General features: G+C 46.0%; 1 long non-coding RNA gene and 1 pseudogene across 1 annotated transcript; one reads left to right on the top strand and one right to left on the bottom strand.

Moving 5' to 3' along the window:
- Positions 1-1,553: 1,553 nt before the first annotated feature.
- Positions 1,554-3,127, bottom strand: LOC101787480 (UDP-N-acetylhexosamine pyrophosphorylase-like; annotated as a pseudogene).
- A 2,314-nt stretch (positions 3,128-5,441) lies between these two features.
- Positions 5,442-8,131, top strand: LOC106027017 (uncharacterized). Its single transcript, XR_001200600.3, has 2 exons — positions 5,442-5,585; positions 6,391-8,131. It is a non-coding gene; the product is annotated as an uncharacterized LOC106027017 (long non-coding RNA).
- Positions 8,132-12,161: the final 4,030 nt, after the last annotated feature.

Below are 12,161 nucleotides of genomic sequence, written 5' to 3' on the forward strand. Positions count from 1 at the left end.
GGAGACTCCTGTCTGCATCACAAGGACCGTAGACATCCTGACCTGTACGACACCATCATAAAGAAAAGGAGCCTCCCTAATGCAAATTTGTCTCCCAAATCTAGACTCAAATTCCCCTCTTGAACTGGTGGAATGGACAGCTCCTTCCTCAGACACCTCTAAAATCTCTGCAGAAGGTAAAGGTGTGGCCTAGAATATGAAACTTCTGGGTCTTCTCCTGTGCCTGGTGACAGGTCCGCATGGTGAGTGTGCTCAGTGTCAGACATGGGTCAATGGGAAGATTAGAAAAGCAGGTGGCTGATAGGAATTTTACCCTTGCTTCCAGGTGTCCTGTCTCAGGTGCAGCTTCAGGAGTAAGGGCCTAGCCTGGTGAAGCCCTTGAAGATTCTGTCCCTCACCTGCTCAGTCTCTGGATTCTCCATCACAACCAGAGGTTATCACTGGAGCTGGATCCATCAGCCTCAAGGAAAGAGCCTGGAGTGGATGGGGAACATAGGTATCAGTGGTGGCACTGATTACAGCCCTTCCCTCAAGAGCCGCATCTCTATTTCCAGATGCACAGGCAAAAAACAGTTCTCCCTGCAGCTGAACTCTGTCACCAAGGAAGACACAGCCACCTATTACTGTGCAAGAGACATGGTGCTTTGATGCAAGCATGAGCCCTGACATAAACCTCCCTGCAGGGAAATCAAGGAACAGCAAGGAGCATGCAGAACATATTGATGAAAACAACCACCTTCCTAGCAAATAAGGAGAAAAAGTTGAGAGGTTTTCCCTTCATTTGATGTGCATGCCCTTCAGTGGTCCCAGGCACAGAGCTCCCAAAAATCTCCTATATCCCTGGTGAGACAGCGTCATGCTTACATGGAATGAGGTTTCTTTCTTTTTTCTTTTCCAACTTCTGTATCACAATCTGTTGCACAGTAATTTTTTAAAGACTATTGATTACAACTCACTTGACTGCAGAGTCTCCTTAGTTTTTTTTCAGGTGTTTATTTTGTTGTCCAATTATTTTCTTAAGAAAGTTTAATGCGGGGCTGGGGATTTAGCTCAGCGGCATAAGCACCTGCCTCGAAAGCAGGCAGTCTCGAGTTCGAACCCTGGTACTGGTAAAAACGAAAAAGCCAAAAAAAAAAAAAAAAAAAAGAAGAAGAAGGAGAAGAAAGCTTAATGCTTGATAAAATAAAACGAACTGTTTTTACCATAAGTACCTTCTAAGTAGTACAATAATATATTGTTACTATATACAATTTCAAACAAAAGATTCCACTTCCAAGGAAAGTGTTGTTGAACGTCCTCACTAAGCTTGATGGAAGCTATAAGAAATTTCCTTGATGGCCAATGTTTTCCTTGACCTGGGAATAAATCAACAATAAAGAAACATAAGTCAAACTTTCAGTGAACTGAGAACCATGAAAATGCTGTCAGAAGCTCAGTCATCTGGACCTTGGGAGTCTGCAGTAGATACAAGAGTTCATCAAGCAGCATAATATCTTGTGACTGTTTTCTCTTTAGTCTGCTGGGACAGGTCCTGTAGGTTCCCAGTTGGTCTATTAATAATAAAAAGCTGTGCCCTGTTGTGTGAGAATCTGGTAAGTGACTCGTAAGCCATTCTTTATCAGCTCATGGATTCCATCACCATCAGTGATTAAAGCTGTATGGAATTCCTTACCTGCCACATTACTTTCCAGTTCTTCTCCAGCATAGGAAATAAGACCAGAGGTTTCACATTGGATCTGTGCATCACTGGCATCATTCAAGTGGGGAATCGCTGGAAGGGGAGAACTATTTCCACCTGTGAGCACTGCATAGCCAGCAGTGGTGTAGGGCAACAAAGCACTTGGGTTGTCCTTCACACTGTGACTGTCTGCATGCTTAAGCGGGGAAAATCCATCCTTCGATAAACCTTCATACAACGCAAGCTTCTCTGCAATCTGGAAGATGTCAGAAGCTACTTTTGGCAATTTATACCACATGACTTGTCTGGCATAATTAACTCACCCCAGGAATCCACATATGGAATCTTCCTGTGAGCCAGATGGCGCTAAAGCTGAGGTTCATCAACACCAACAGCATCTCTCAGACATAGGACGATGAAGATGTGATTGGTGATGCGGCCCAAACAGAACAGCACTTGTCCATCCGAGCTCCGTACCTGAGATGTTGCCAGGGAAATTTTGCTCTATTCTACCACCCATTATCCACCATTCATGGAACAAACCACTCCACCTGGCTCTGTAGTGTTCTCTCCTCTATCACCATTGCTCCACAGTCTGCCCTTTCTCAACGTGGAATTCAATAACCATTGGCTTCACTTTAACCAATGCATCATCCACGTAGCAGATGCAAGTGCACCAGGTGCCTTTTTGATACAAATCCTCCACCATATTCTGGGCTGCCAAAGCCCAAAAAAAACCCTCATTTCCATCTGGGGCCATAGAAATTTTGTTCTTTTCTTCCAAAGTAATTTTCCCATAAAACTCATAGCAGGCAGCATGCCCTGATCAAAATAGATTACATTTTCTTTTTTCAACCAAAGTACTTGTGTTTTATGAAGAACTCCTTTGTCTCTTCTATTTTTCTGCCACTGGCCTCTACCTACCATGGACTGATCCATTTGAAGCCATGATAGCTTTAGATAACAGCTGTAGCTTCAGAACATGCTCTGCTGGAATCTGAAAATGTCTTATGGGATAGTGAAACCACATCACACTTCCTTCCGGGATATGCCATTCCAACTGTTGCCCTCTGTCCATCTGCTAGCAGGGGAACTGCTCCTTTGTTCTGAGAAATCTGGAAAAGTCACTGTCCCAGGCCTGGCACTGATCTTGGTACCTAGTAGCACCGCCACCATCTCTCCAGGGGCAGTTATCATTGGTGAATCTCCTTTCTCATGCTAAGAGAACTAGTTAAATCCTTCAGTTGGTGTTTGATACGTCTGTGCATACCTGCTTCACCTGATCTGAATCAAGGCTGTCTCCCAGGCAACCTACAGCCTTCCTCAATGCTGCTCGACCTGGATGTGCACAGGGGGATGCATCCCTGAAACACAGATTAAGTCTACAGGTAGAGAAATAGGCGCACATTTTAACTACAGGAAAGAGGCTCTGTGAATCTCACTGCACATGCCCAACTCTATTCCGCAGATCACAAGGGAGGACCTGGTTCCCCTGTATTTCTCACTCCATCTATCAACACTTGGTCACACTGAATCACTCACTTGTGTTTCTGTAATGAATTCAACCTTTCTATAATGGAGCAAACACTGACACCTGTATAATGTATTTAAATATGTAAAAATGAATTAAGGCTATGAATTAGAATTGAGTGTCATAACAGTTACATGAAATTCTTGTTTTACATAATCATATTATTTTCACCAAACCTGACCTGCAGACTTCATGTAAACTTCTACTGAAGTTTTTCTACTTCCTGACCTCAGAGCCCTCTATAAAGCAGGAGGCCATGCAAATTGGGCCTCCCTGTCCCAATGTAAACCAGCCCAGCCCTCACTCTGCAGCTCTGCACTCTCCAGCCCTGGACTCCCAGGTGTTTCCTTTCAGGGATCGGGACTGAGCACAGACAGTCCACAATGGAGCTTGCGCTGAGATGGGTTTTCCTTGTTGCTGTTTTAAAAGGTAATCAGTGAGGAACAAGAGACATTTAGTGGGAGAGAGTGGGATAAATGGTAGACATATGTGACAGTTTCCTGAGCAAGATGTCTCTGTGTTTGCAGGTGTCCAGGCTGACGTGCAGCTTGTAGAGTCTGGGGGAGGCTTGGTGCAACCTGAGGCGTCCCTGAGACTCTCCTGCGTGACCTCGGGATTCACCGTTAGCGATTACTACATGTACTGGATCGCCAGGCTCCAGGAAAGGGCCTAGAGTTGGTTGGTTTTATCAGAAACGCGGCTAATAGTCACACTACGGAGTACGCTGCATCCGTGAAAGGCAGATTCACCATCTCCAGGGATAATTCCAAAAGCACAGTGTATCTTCAAATGACCAAACTGAAACCCGAGGACACCGCTGTGTACTACTGTGCAAGAGACACAGTGAGAGGACATCAATGTGAGCCCTTACACAAACCTCCCTGCTGTGGTGCTCTGGACCAGCAGGGGGCGCACAGGACACACGGAGTTCAGCCTTGTGCAGGACAGGAGCACAGGATCTAGCAGAATTATTTCCTGTGGAGATGTGAGGCTTCGGTCCACGTGACGTATTTCCCGGGAGACTCTGCATTCATGAGTCTGTGCTTATCTTTCATGCTCCTGAAGTAAAAATTTAACTCAATAGTAAGATATATTCTCATCTGTACACATGTTCAAGTGTAATTGTTGAAGGTAAAAATGAGTCTTCTGTGATCACAGGACTGGAACTTGAGGACGCACAGGCAGTAATTCATACCTTTTTCCATTGAAAAGGACCTTATTGATGTTTCCTTTCACCACCAGTTTTGATATTTAGATTAGAGGCAGAAGAGAGATAACCCGGGATTAAAAATGGATAAAACTTTGGAAAACTTAAATCTTACATTCCTTGTGCTATATAACTGCATAAATCAAACTCAGAGCTCTTTTAATTATCTTTTTAAATAATGTATTTTTCACTTAGTTTTTATTCTCGAATCTGCTTTTTTAAATCTACTTTCTTAGAATGAAACACAAGACCTTCCTGCAGAATCTCCCATGGAGTCACCAATGTACACCCATGTGTGCCCTGGTCCCTCAAGAAGGGAGCTAGGAGACCAGTGGTATCATAGGCACGGAGAGCAGGACATCAGAAAGAGCCACCAGGAAATATTTGACAGGAACTGAAGGTGCACCCACCATTGAACTTCATCTTTTAAAATTTTCGTATCAATATATCAAATACGTCTCCTTCATCTAAGAAAATGATCTTGACAAAGTAAACCAAGAACCACTGACTCCTATACCATGTGTAGAATATCTTCACTGCTCTCCCATAACTAGAAACAGACCCATCCACACATGTGCAATTTATTTTTTACAGTGTAAGACAGTAGTTGACTAGAGATGTTTATTTCAAAGAATATTTAAACAAATAACAAGATGAATAATAGCAAGTGTTATAAAGTACGTTGAAGAAATTAACCCCTAGTGCATTGTTGGAGGGAATGTAAATTATTGCAATGAGGGAGTGACTATTCTATAGGACAGCGACTCTGGAATCTCCTGAGCGCGTTTATGACCAATTTGCTGGAAGAATTCGCCGCGTCCATTAAGAAAACCAGAAAGGCTTTCAAAAGCCAGGAGTAAAGCCCTTAAATGCTAATATGGTCAGAGGAGATGAGAGTTACACAGGAGAGCCTAGTCCAGAAGAGAATTGCTTCTCTGGCGGCTCAGCTGTCAGAAAATAGAGCAGGAGCCAATCAGCAAGGAAGGCGGTGCCTGGATGAGCTACCCAATCAGGTGGGCCGAGGGGACGGGCACTTCCTGTGTCATGGCGTACAGTGGGCTTCGTCGGTGTTGCTGAGAGTCCCTGCTGACTAGACCGGGTTTTGTGTAATATCGCCTGGCTGCGCGCTGCATTCAGAGGCTCCCGGGAGACCCTAAAGCCACACAATGGTGACGTTGTAGGACGGGAGCCGGGGATGGGACGAAATCGGGTGTGTTCTGGAGGGAAGTGGTCGGAAACGGCTGTGGCAGTGCACAGCCTCCCTGCTCAGCTCCAGACGCCGAGGTCTCCCTGGTCCTTGGTGCTACGTCGTCATTCGTAACACTTCCTCCTTTGCTCGGGCAGGGACAGTGCTGGGTCCCCAGTGCACAGTGCTAGCTCGCACACTGCCAGCCTAGGATGTCTTCTTGGTTGGCCCCGGCGCAGCTGTGTCTGCACCACTCGGCAAGGAGCAAGAGCTTTGGGCAAACCATCACTGTAGTTTTTCACGTGATTCCTCCACTTGCAATGATGTTACTGAAGGAACAAGGTTCTTGGTCTCACAGCATTGAAGAATGAGGTTGCAACCAAAGGAAAAATGTTAGCAGAGAGTTTATTGGAAGTAGGAAGAATAATAGCGCGCTGATTCTGAAAGTGTCCCAAGTGAGTTGCCCCATAGCCAGAGCTAATTATGAGTAAGCAGAGCCCAGGAAATGCTCAGCTGTTTAGTGACCACCTATCACCGAGGGCTCTGTGGATTTAAAACAACTACTTTGAACTCAGGCTCTCTCACCCATTTCCTCAGCATGCACTGTTAAAAAGAAAATGGGATTTTAGAGAAACGTTAGATAACTTGTATTTTCTTTCATTTGACTTTTAAATTTTATTTATTTATTTATCTATTCTTGTGTCTTTTTGAAACAAGGTTTCATTCTGCAGCTTAGGTTGGCTTTAAACTTTATTTTGTAGAGCAAAAGAATGTTCCTGTGTTTGCAGGTGTCCAGGCTGACAAGCAGCTGGTGGAGCCTGGGAGACGCTTGGTGCAGCCTGGGGCATCCCTGAAACTCTCCTGCATGACTTCAGGATTCACTGTCAGAAGCTGTGCCATAAGCTGGATCCAAAGGCTCCAGGGAAGGGCCTAGAGTGGATCTCATACATAGGTGCTGGTGGTAGCACATACTATGCAGACTCTGTGAAGGGCTGATTCACCATCTCCAGAGACAACGGCAAGAACATGCTGTATCCATAGATGAGCAGCCTGAAACGGAGGAACACAGCCCTGTATTAGTGTCCATGACACACAGTGAAGGAACATTTGTGTGAGCCCAGAAAAAACCTCCTGGAAGCAGCGCTTATGCCCAGCAGAAGTCGCTGTAATGTGAGAGAATCACGTGCAGGCCCCAGAAGCAGGAGCTGAGAAGAAAGCAGGGGAGGGAGCTCTTCCTGGGGACTCTAGGGTTCTCTTCTGTTTTAACGTTTTAGGTCCTGAACCAACCCACATTGAAGTACCAAAGTTCAAGGAAAAATTCTCTGTTAAATGTAATTGCATGAGTACATAAGGAACAATGATTTTTTTCATTTTCTGTGTATGAATTGTACTTATGGGTAAACAAAACTTTCACACATCTCAAAGTAACTTGTGCATTTTGTGAAGTTAATTTTGTTTTCAGTGTCAAATCCTCACCATCTAAAGTGGGTCTGTTGGTTTAGTTTGGGTAATGAAGAACTGTCTCACGCAGTAATAAATGCTTCAAATTAGGAAATTAAATCCTTCTCATCTCTGTCTGTGGGGTCTCAGATCACACAGCTCCCTCCCCTCTTTGGCCACCTCAGGAGACCTGGTCCCCAGGCTCAGCCCCAGCACCATGAGGAACCCTGAGCTCAGGGGAGCAGTGAGAGGGGCAGCCTGACTGGACTCAGGGCAGTGTCTGTGGACCTAGATGTGCTCTTTCTAGACTAGAGGGCTGAGTAGGACTTGGTCCTGTGCCTTTCTTTTGCACCTTACAAATTAAAAAATTTATAAAATACAGCAAAACCATCCTCTATCTTAATCTCCATTTCTCTCTCTCTCTCTTAACTTTTTAGGTTTTTTTTTATTTTATTTTAAAAAAGAAAAATAGAACATTAAAGTGAAACAAAACAAAACTGTGTTAGGACACTGGGGAATTCACTGTTGTTACTGTATTAGATAATCTCATCCTCTAATTAGTTGCTCAGGCTTTGTCCCAGGCTTGCAGAGTCGATCAAATAATTTAAATGTTGCTGCCTTAATTTAGTTAGTAACATCTTAGCCTGCACTCCGTCCCATTGCTTATATGTGTGTTACTGGTGGGAGAAGGGGGAGGCTGCACAGCTTCCTTGCTGCTTCTCCCCACCTGACAGGGCCTTGCCAACACATGTGGTGTGGCGACTGCAATGCTTCCGGCTATTTTCCTCATCCAACCACACCACCAACCTGGCTCTCTTATTCTTGCTGGGTTCCTGAATTCTCCCTCTCTGGATTTCAACCCACAGGTCCAACCCTTCCCATGTCTGTGGTCCCCACCTCTGTCATCCTGCTCTCCCTCATGTTGCTGTAGCCCAGGGTATGGACAGATGAGAAGCAGAGGGTCTTCCTCTGCTGCTCACGGCTTCTCCGTTCTCCTGTTAGTGTTGTCTCTTTTTACTCATTTCTCAGTTTTCAGTCTATTGGGAAAACAATGGAAAATAAATGAGGTGAAAATCTCTATTCTCACAATGTGCATGGTTTTTCCTAAATGGATTCCCATGATTCTACCATGATGTGTTTTATTTTATTTCAATAATTTCTGTATTTAACAGTCACACATGTATTTGTACATTTTTCTAAAACAACCAAATGTACCTCTATGGTTACTAATATCACACTTATTGTTACAGTTTCCTGTGACCAGTAACATAGTGAACAGCACGAAATCCCTTGCATGCACATCCATGGTTCCTGAAGGCAGAGAAGAGCTGAAATTCTCACACACAGTCCCCATCTCTCAGATGGGACCAAGGACCTCACCCTCACTCTCATCCCCAGGGCTAACACAACCTCCAAGTCCTGCTCTGCTCTTTACCTAGTCCAGCATCCCCATTAATGTGTCCCTTGTCTAAGGACTGAAAATTCATGTACTTGATGTGATGTCTCAAGGGCATCTGTTGTTTTCCCTCAGGGTAGGGACATCTTTGGGAATATGCCCTTCCCTGAGATGGAGTCTCATCCTCTCCATTGCACCTTCTGAATTACAGCTTCCTTCAGAACACTGAAAATCTGAAATATTTTATGAGTTCCCTTCCATTTCATTTTTCTTTGTTGTTCAGAATTTAATCATGATTGTGTAGATATCATTTTCAAATTGAGACCTTGGAAACACACCTCAAGTAAGAGTTCAGATTTAGCATTAATGTTGTAACTTGTGTGTCAAAGAAAAGTAATGAATGAAACCAGGAAGAACATGGAACTCCTGGGTTTTCATCTCACCATATATCTCAGCTGTGCTTGATTCAGCTTACCGCTGCTCCTCTGTGTCACTGTGTCTCCAAATTCTCGACCTGATAGTTATGAAGAGCCTCGTTTCTTCTCAGATGTGTTTCACAAAGTTCACCTCTCACCCTTAGTTTATACTATCATCTCATAATAGAGGAAAAATCAATCTGTGAACCTTCCTCACATCCTAAGTGTGAAATCCATCACCATATTAGTCCCTGGTTATCAACTTCCTCCTCACTGACACATTCCAGGTGTTTTCTTCTTCCTCTTCATGTGTCAGAATTGGTTAATTGTTGGATCTTCCCACCAGAACTGTAACACGATATAGAGTACAGGCAACACTTCTCAATAACAAAACCCACAAAGGAAACATGCACATTCCTAACTTTAGTGAACAAATCCTCAGAGACCTTCCAAGGATTTAGTAGAGCCAGTGACATCCTCCCCACCACAAGAGCTTAGGCATAACTGAACCTTTATTATTCTCTCTGTGGAATACATGTCAGTCTTCCTACAAATCCATCAAAGTCGTGTAATTCAGAACACAGATCAGAACCGTGGGTGTATGACCTCAGAGCAGGGAGGTAGAGGGATCTGGTATCAAAGATCAGAACCATTGCCTGTCGATGTCGCTCCCGGCCGGCAGGAAAGACACACGACAAGGTCTGGCGGTGGTCAGGCTTTTCTTTATTCTCTCCTTATACAGTCTGCCCCGAAGCCTCTACCGGTCCGCTCTCCGCGGCTCCTTCCGTGCTTCAGTCTGCCCCGAAGCCTCTACCGGTCCGCTCCCCGCGGCTCCTTTTGTGCTTCAGTCTCTCTCTCTCTCTCTCGGGGGTGGAGGCACTGGCTATATATAGGATTAATAGCTAGGCAGACTACCCTGTGAGGCGGGAACTTAGTGGGGTGATAAGAAACAGGTGCCACACAGGCGGGCTCGATGAGAGGGGTAATCTAGCTCAGGCTTTTGTACTTTCCCACAGGCCTCGCAATCACCGCGTCTGATGACTTGACAGTGCCACGGCTCCCAACATCTCCCCCTATTTTATTTTAAATGATGGCTACGCGCATCGCAGCCCGTCCTGGATAGAGTGCAGAGGCCTATGCCCCGAACTGAGGCCCACCGTAGGCCCTTAGCGTAGACCCTGGTCGGCCGTCCCAGGGTCCACCAAGGCCCTGAGGCCCTCGTCCTTTTTTCCAGGGCCAAGAATGAACCGGACGGAACCTGGTTGCACATAGGCATGCACTCATTTCTCTCCACGAATCCCCTCGGAGAGAAATTTATCTAACAATCCAGCGGCTTTCGAGCGGAACGGGGTAGGGCCTGGCTTAGGTTGAGTCGTGCTGGGGAGGCACGCTCTTACCCGTCATTGACTCACCCACCCTGCTACATGTTGTTGTCTAGGGAGGAGAATGTGGGAAGCCTGTCACTTTTAAACGCGGTCGTAGGCCATGCGAGCGAGCCATGCTTATACAAGGGTAGCACATAGGGGAGCAAGCCGTTCCAGGCCCCCAAAAAGGGATTGTCCTGCAGTTCTTTTAGGGCTCATCTTGTTGTTGGGTCTGCGGTTGGCCTCTGGTGGAACAGGCCTGATCTTCAGTCGAGGGACTTGTCGCGTCAACCTCTCTGGGACCCACATTGGTTCTCGTCCCGATTCCTGCGGAAAGACACAAACCGCGCCTCGGCTTCCTCTTTTGTATCTCTGCCCTCCTTGACGGACCCTTCTCGGGAGCTTCCTCACTGTGCCTGTTCAAACACCTCGCGTACTTCTACAAGTTCTTGAGAGCTCCCCCCGTAACTACCCTCACTCTTTAGGCACGTGTGTATCATTTCCCACAATGGACGAGCAGAGACTGAAGCTCTACCCTCCCATTCTGCTAGGGAAAGGTCTCTGCCCAACTTTTCCCAGGAGGGCAGGTTTACATGCCCTGTAGGCAGAAACCAGGGAGCAAAGCTGTCAATCTCTGCAAGGAAATTTTCTAAAGTCTTACGCCCCACCTTGAGGTCCTTGGACTTTAGGAGTCTCCGAAGGACCAACACCAAGGCTGTGTATCTTTACTTGGCATGTTTCCCATTTTTAATATATCTTCTGTTATTTTTACTTCTATGTTTATGTTTTACACTCTTTTATTACCTTAAGTTCTGGTGTTATGTTTCATACTCACCGCGTGAGGCCCAAGAAACCCGCCACTTACGCGTGAGGTTGAGAGGAGTCTACAAACCCTGTAGGTGCGCGCCACCCAGGGCCCAGGCTTATCCTCTACTCACCTGTCCTGCAGCTGCAGCACTGTGTAGGAGAATGCAGTCCACCGCCGCGTCTCGGGGTTGATCAATCCCCGTGCGGGCCACCAAATGTCGATGTCGCTCCCGGCCGGCAGGAAAGACACACGACAAGGTCTGGCGGTGGTCAGGCTTTTCTTTATTCTCTCCTTATACAGTCTGCCCCGAAGCCTCTACCGGTCCGCTCTCCGCGGCTCCTTCCGTGCTTCAGTCTGCCCCGAAGCCTCTACCGGTCCGCTCCCCGCGGCTCCTTTTGTGCTTCAGTCTCTCTCTCTCTCTCTCGGGGGTGGAGGCACTGGCTATATATAGGATTAATAGCTAGGCAGACTACCCTGTGAGGCGGGAACTTAGTGGGGTGATAAGAAACAGGTGCCACACAGGCGGGCTCGATGAGAGGGGTAATCTAGCTCAGGCTTTTGTACTTTCCCACAGGCCTCGCAATCACCGCGTCTGATGACTTGACAGTGCCACGGCTCCCAACAATTGCCCACCCAGAGAGTAACAGATTTGTCTACTCCTGGATGTCAGGGTCAGTGCTCTCTTGCTTAGACTCAGAACAGCTCAAACCCTTGTCCAGAGCCTACCCTGAGGGTCCATATAAAACCTGTAAATCTATTTCTCCTTACTAATGTGAACTCGACTGTTACCTGCATTCAGGCCACATGATTATGACTAGATTTGGGGAGGGGGAGGAAAAAGGTAGAAAAGCACCTTGTATTATCTAACTGACCATGAGGAATGCAATCATTATATCCTGCAAATCTGTACTAATGAATAAATAATAATTGTACAGAGTACAATATGCTATATTTCAGTCTCTCTCCAGGAAATGACATGGAGAAATAAGAACTTCAGAAGACATGGATACAGTCCAGTCAATGTATTGAGTGGACAGTGCATTGAAGCCAGGGACACATCCCAGTCACAGGTGTGACACAATAGCCTGGGGGTCTTGTGGATCACAGGTGAGGATTCCAATGGGGCTTTTCCTTT

This window comes from Cavia porcellus, unplaced genomic scaffold (genome assembly GCF_034190915.1).
Source record: "Cavia porcellus strain 051 isolate PalLab524CR breed Dunkin Hartley unplaced genomic scaffold, mCavPor4.1 scaffold_8, whole genome shotgun sequence".
NCBI classification, from domain to species: Eukaryota; Metazoa; Chordata; class Mammalia; order Rodentia; family Caviidae; genus Cavia; species Cavia porcellus.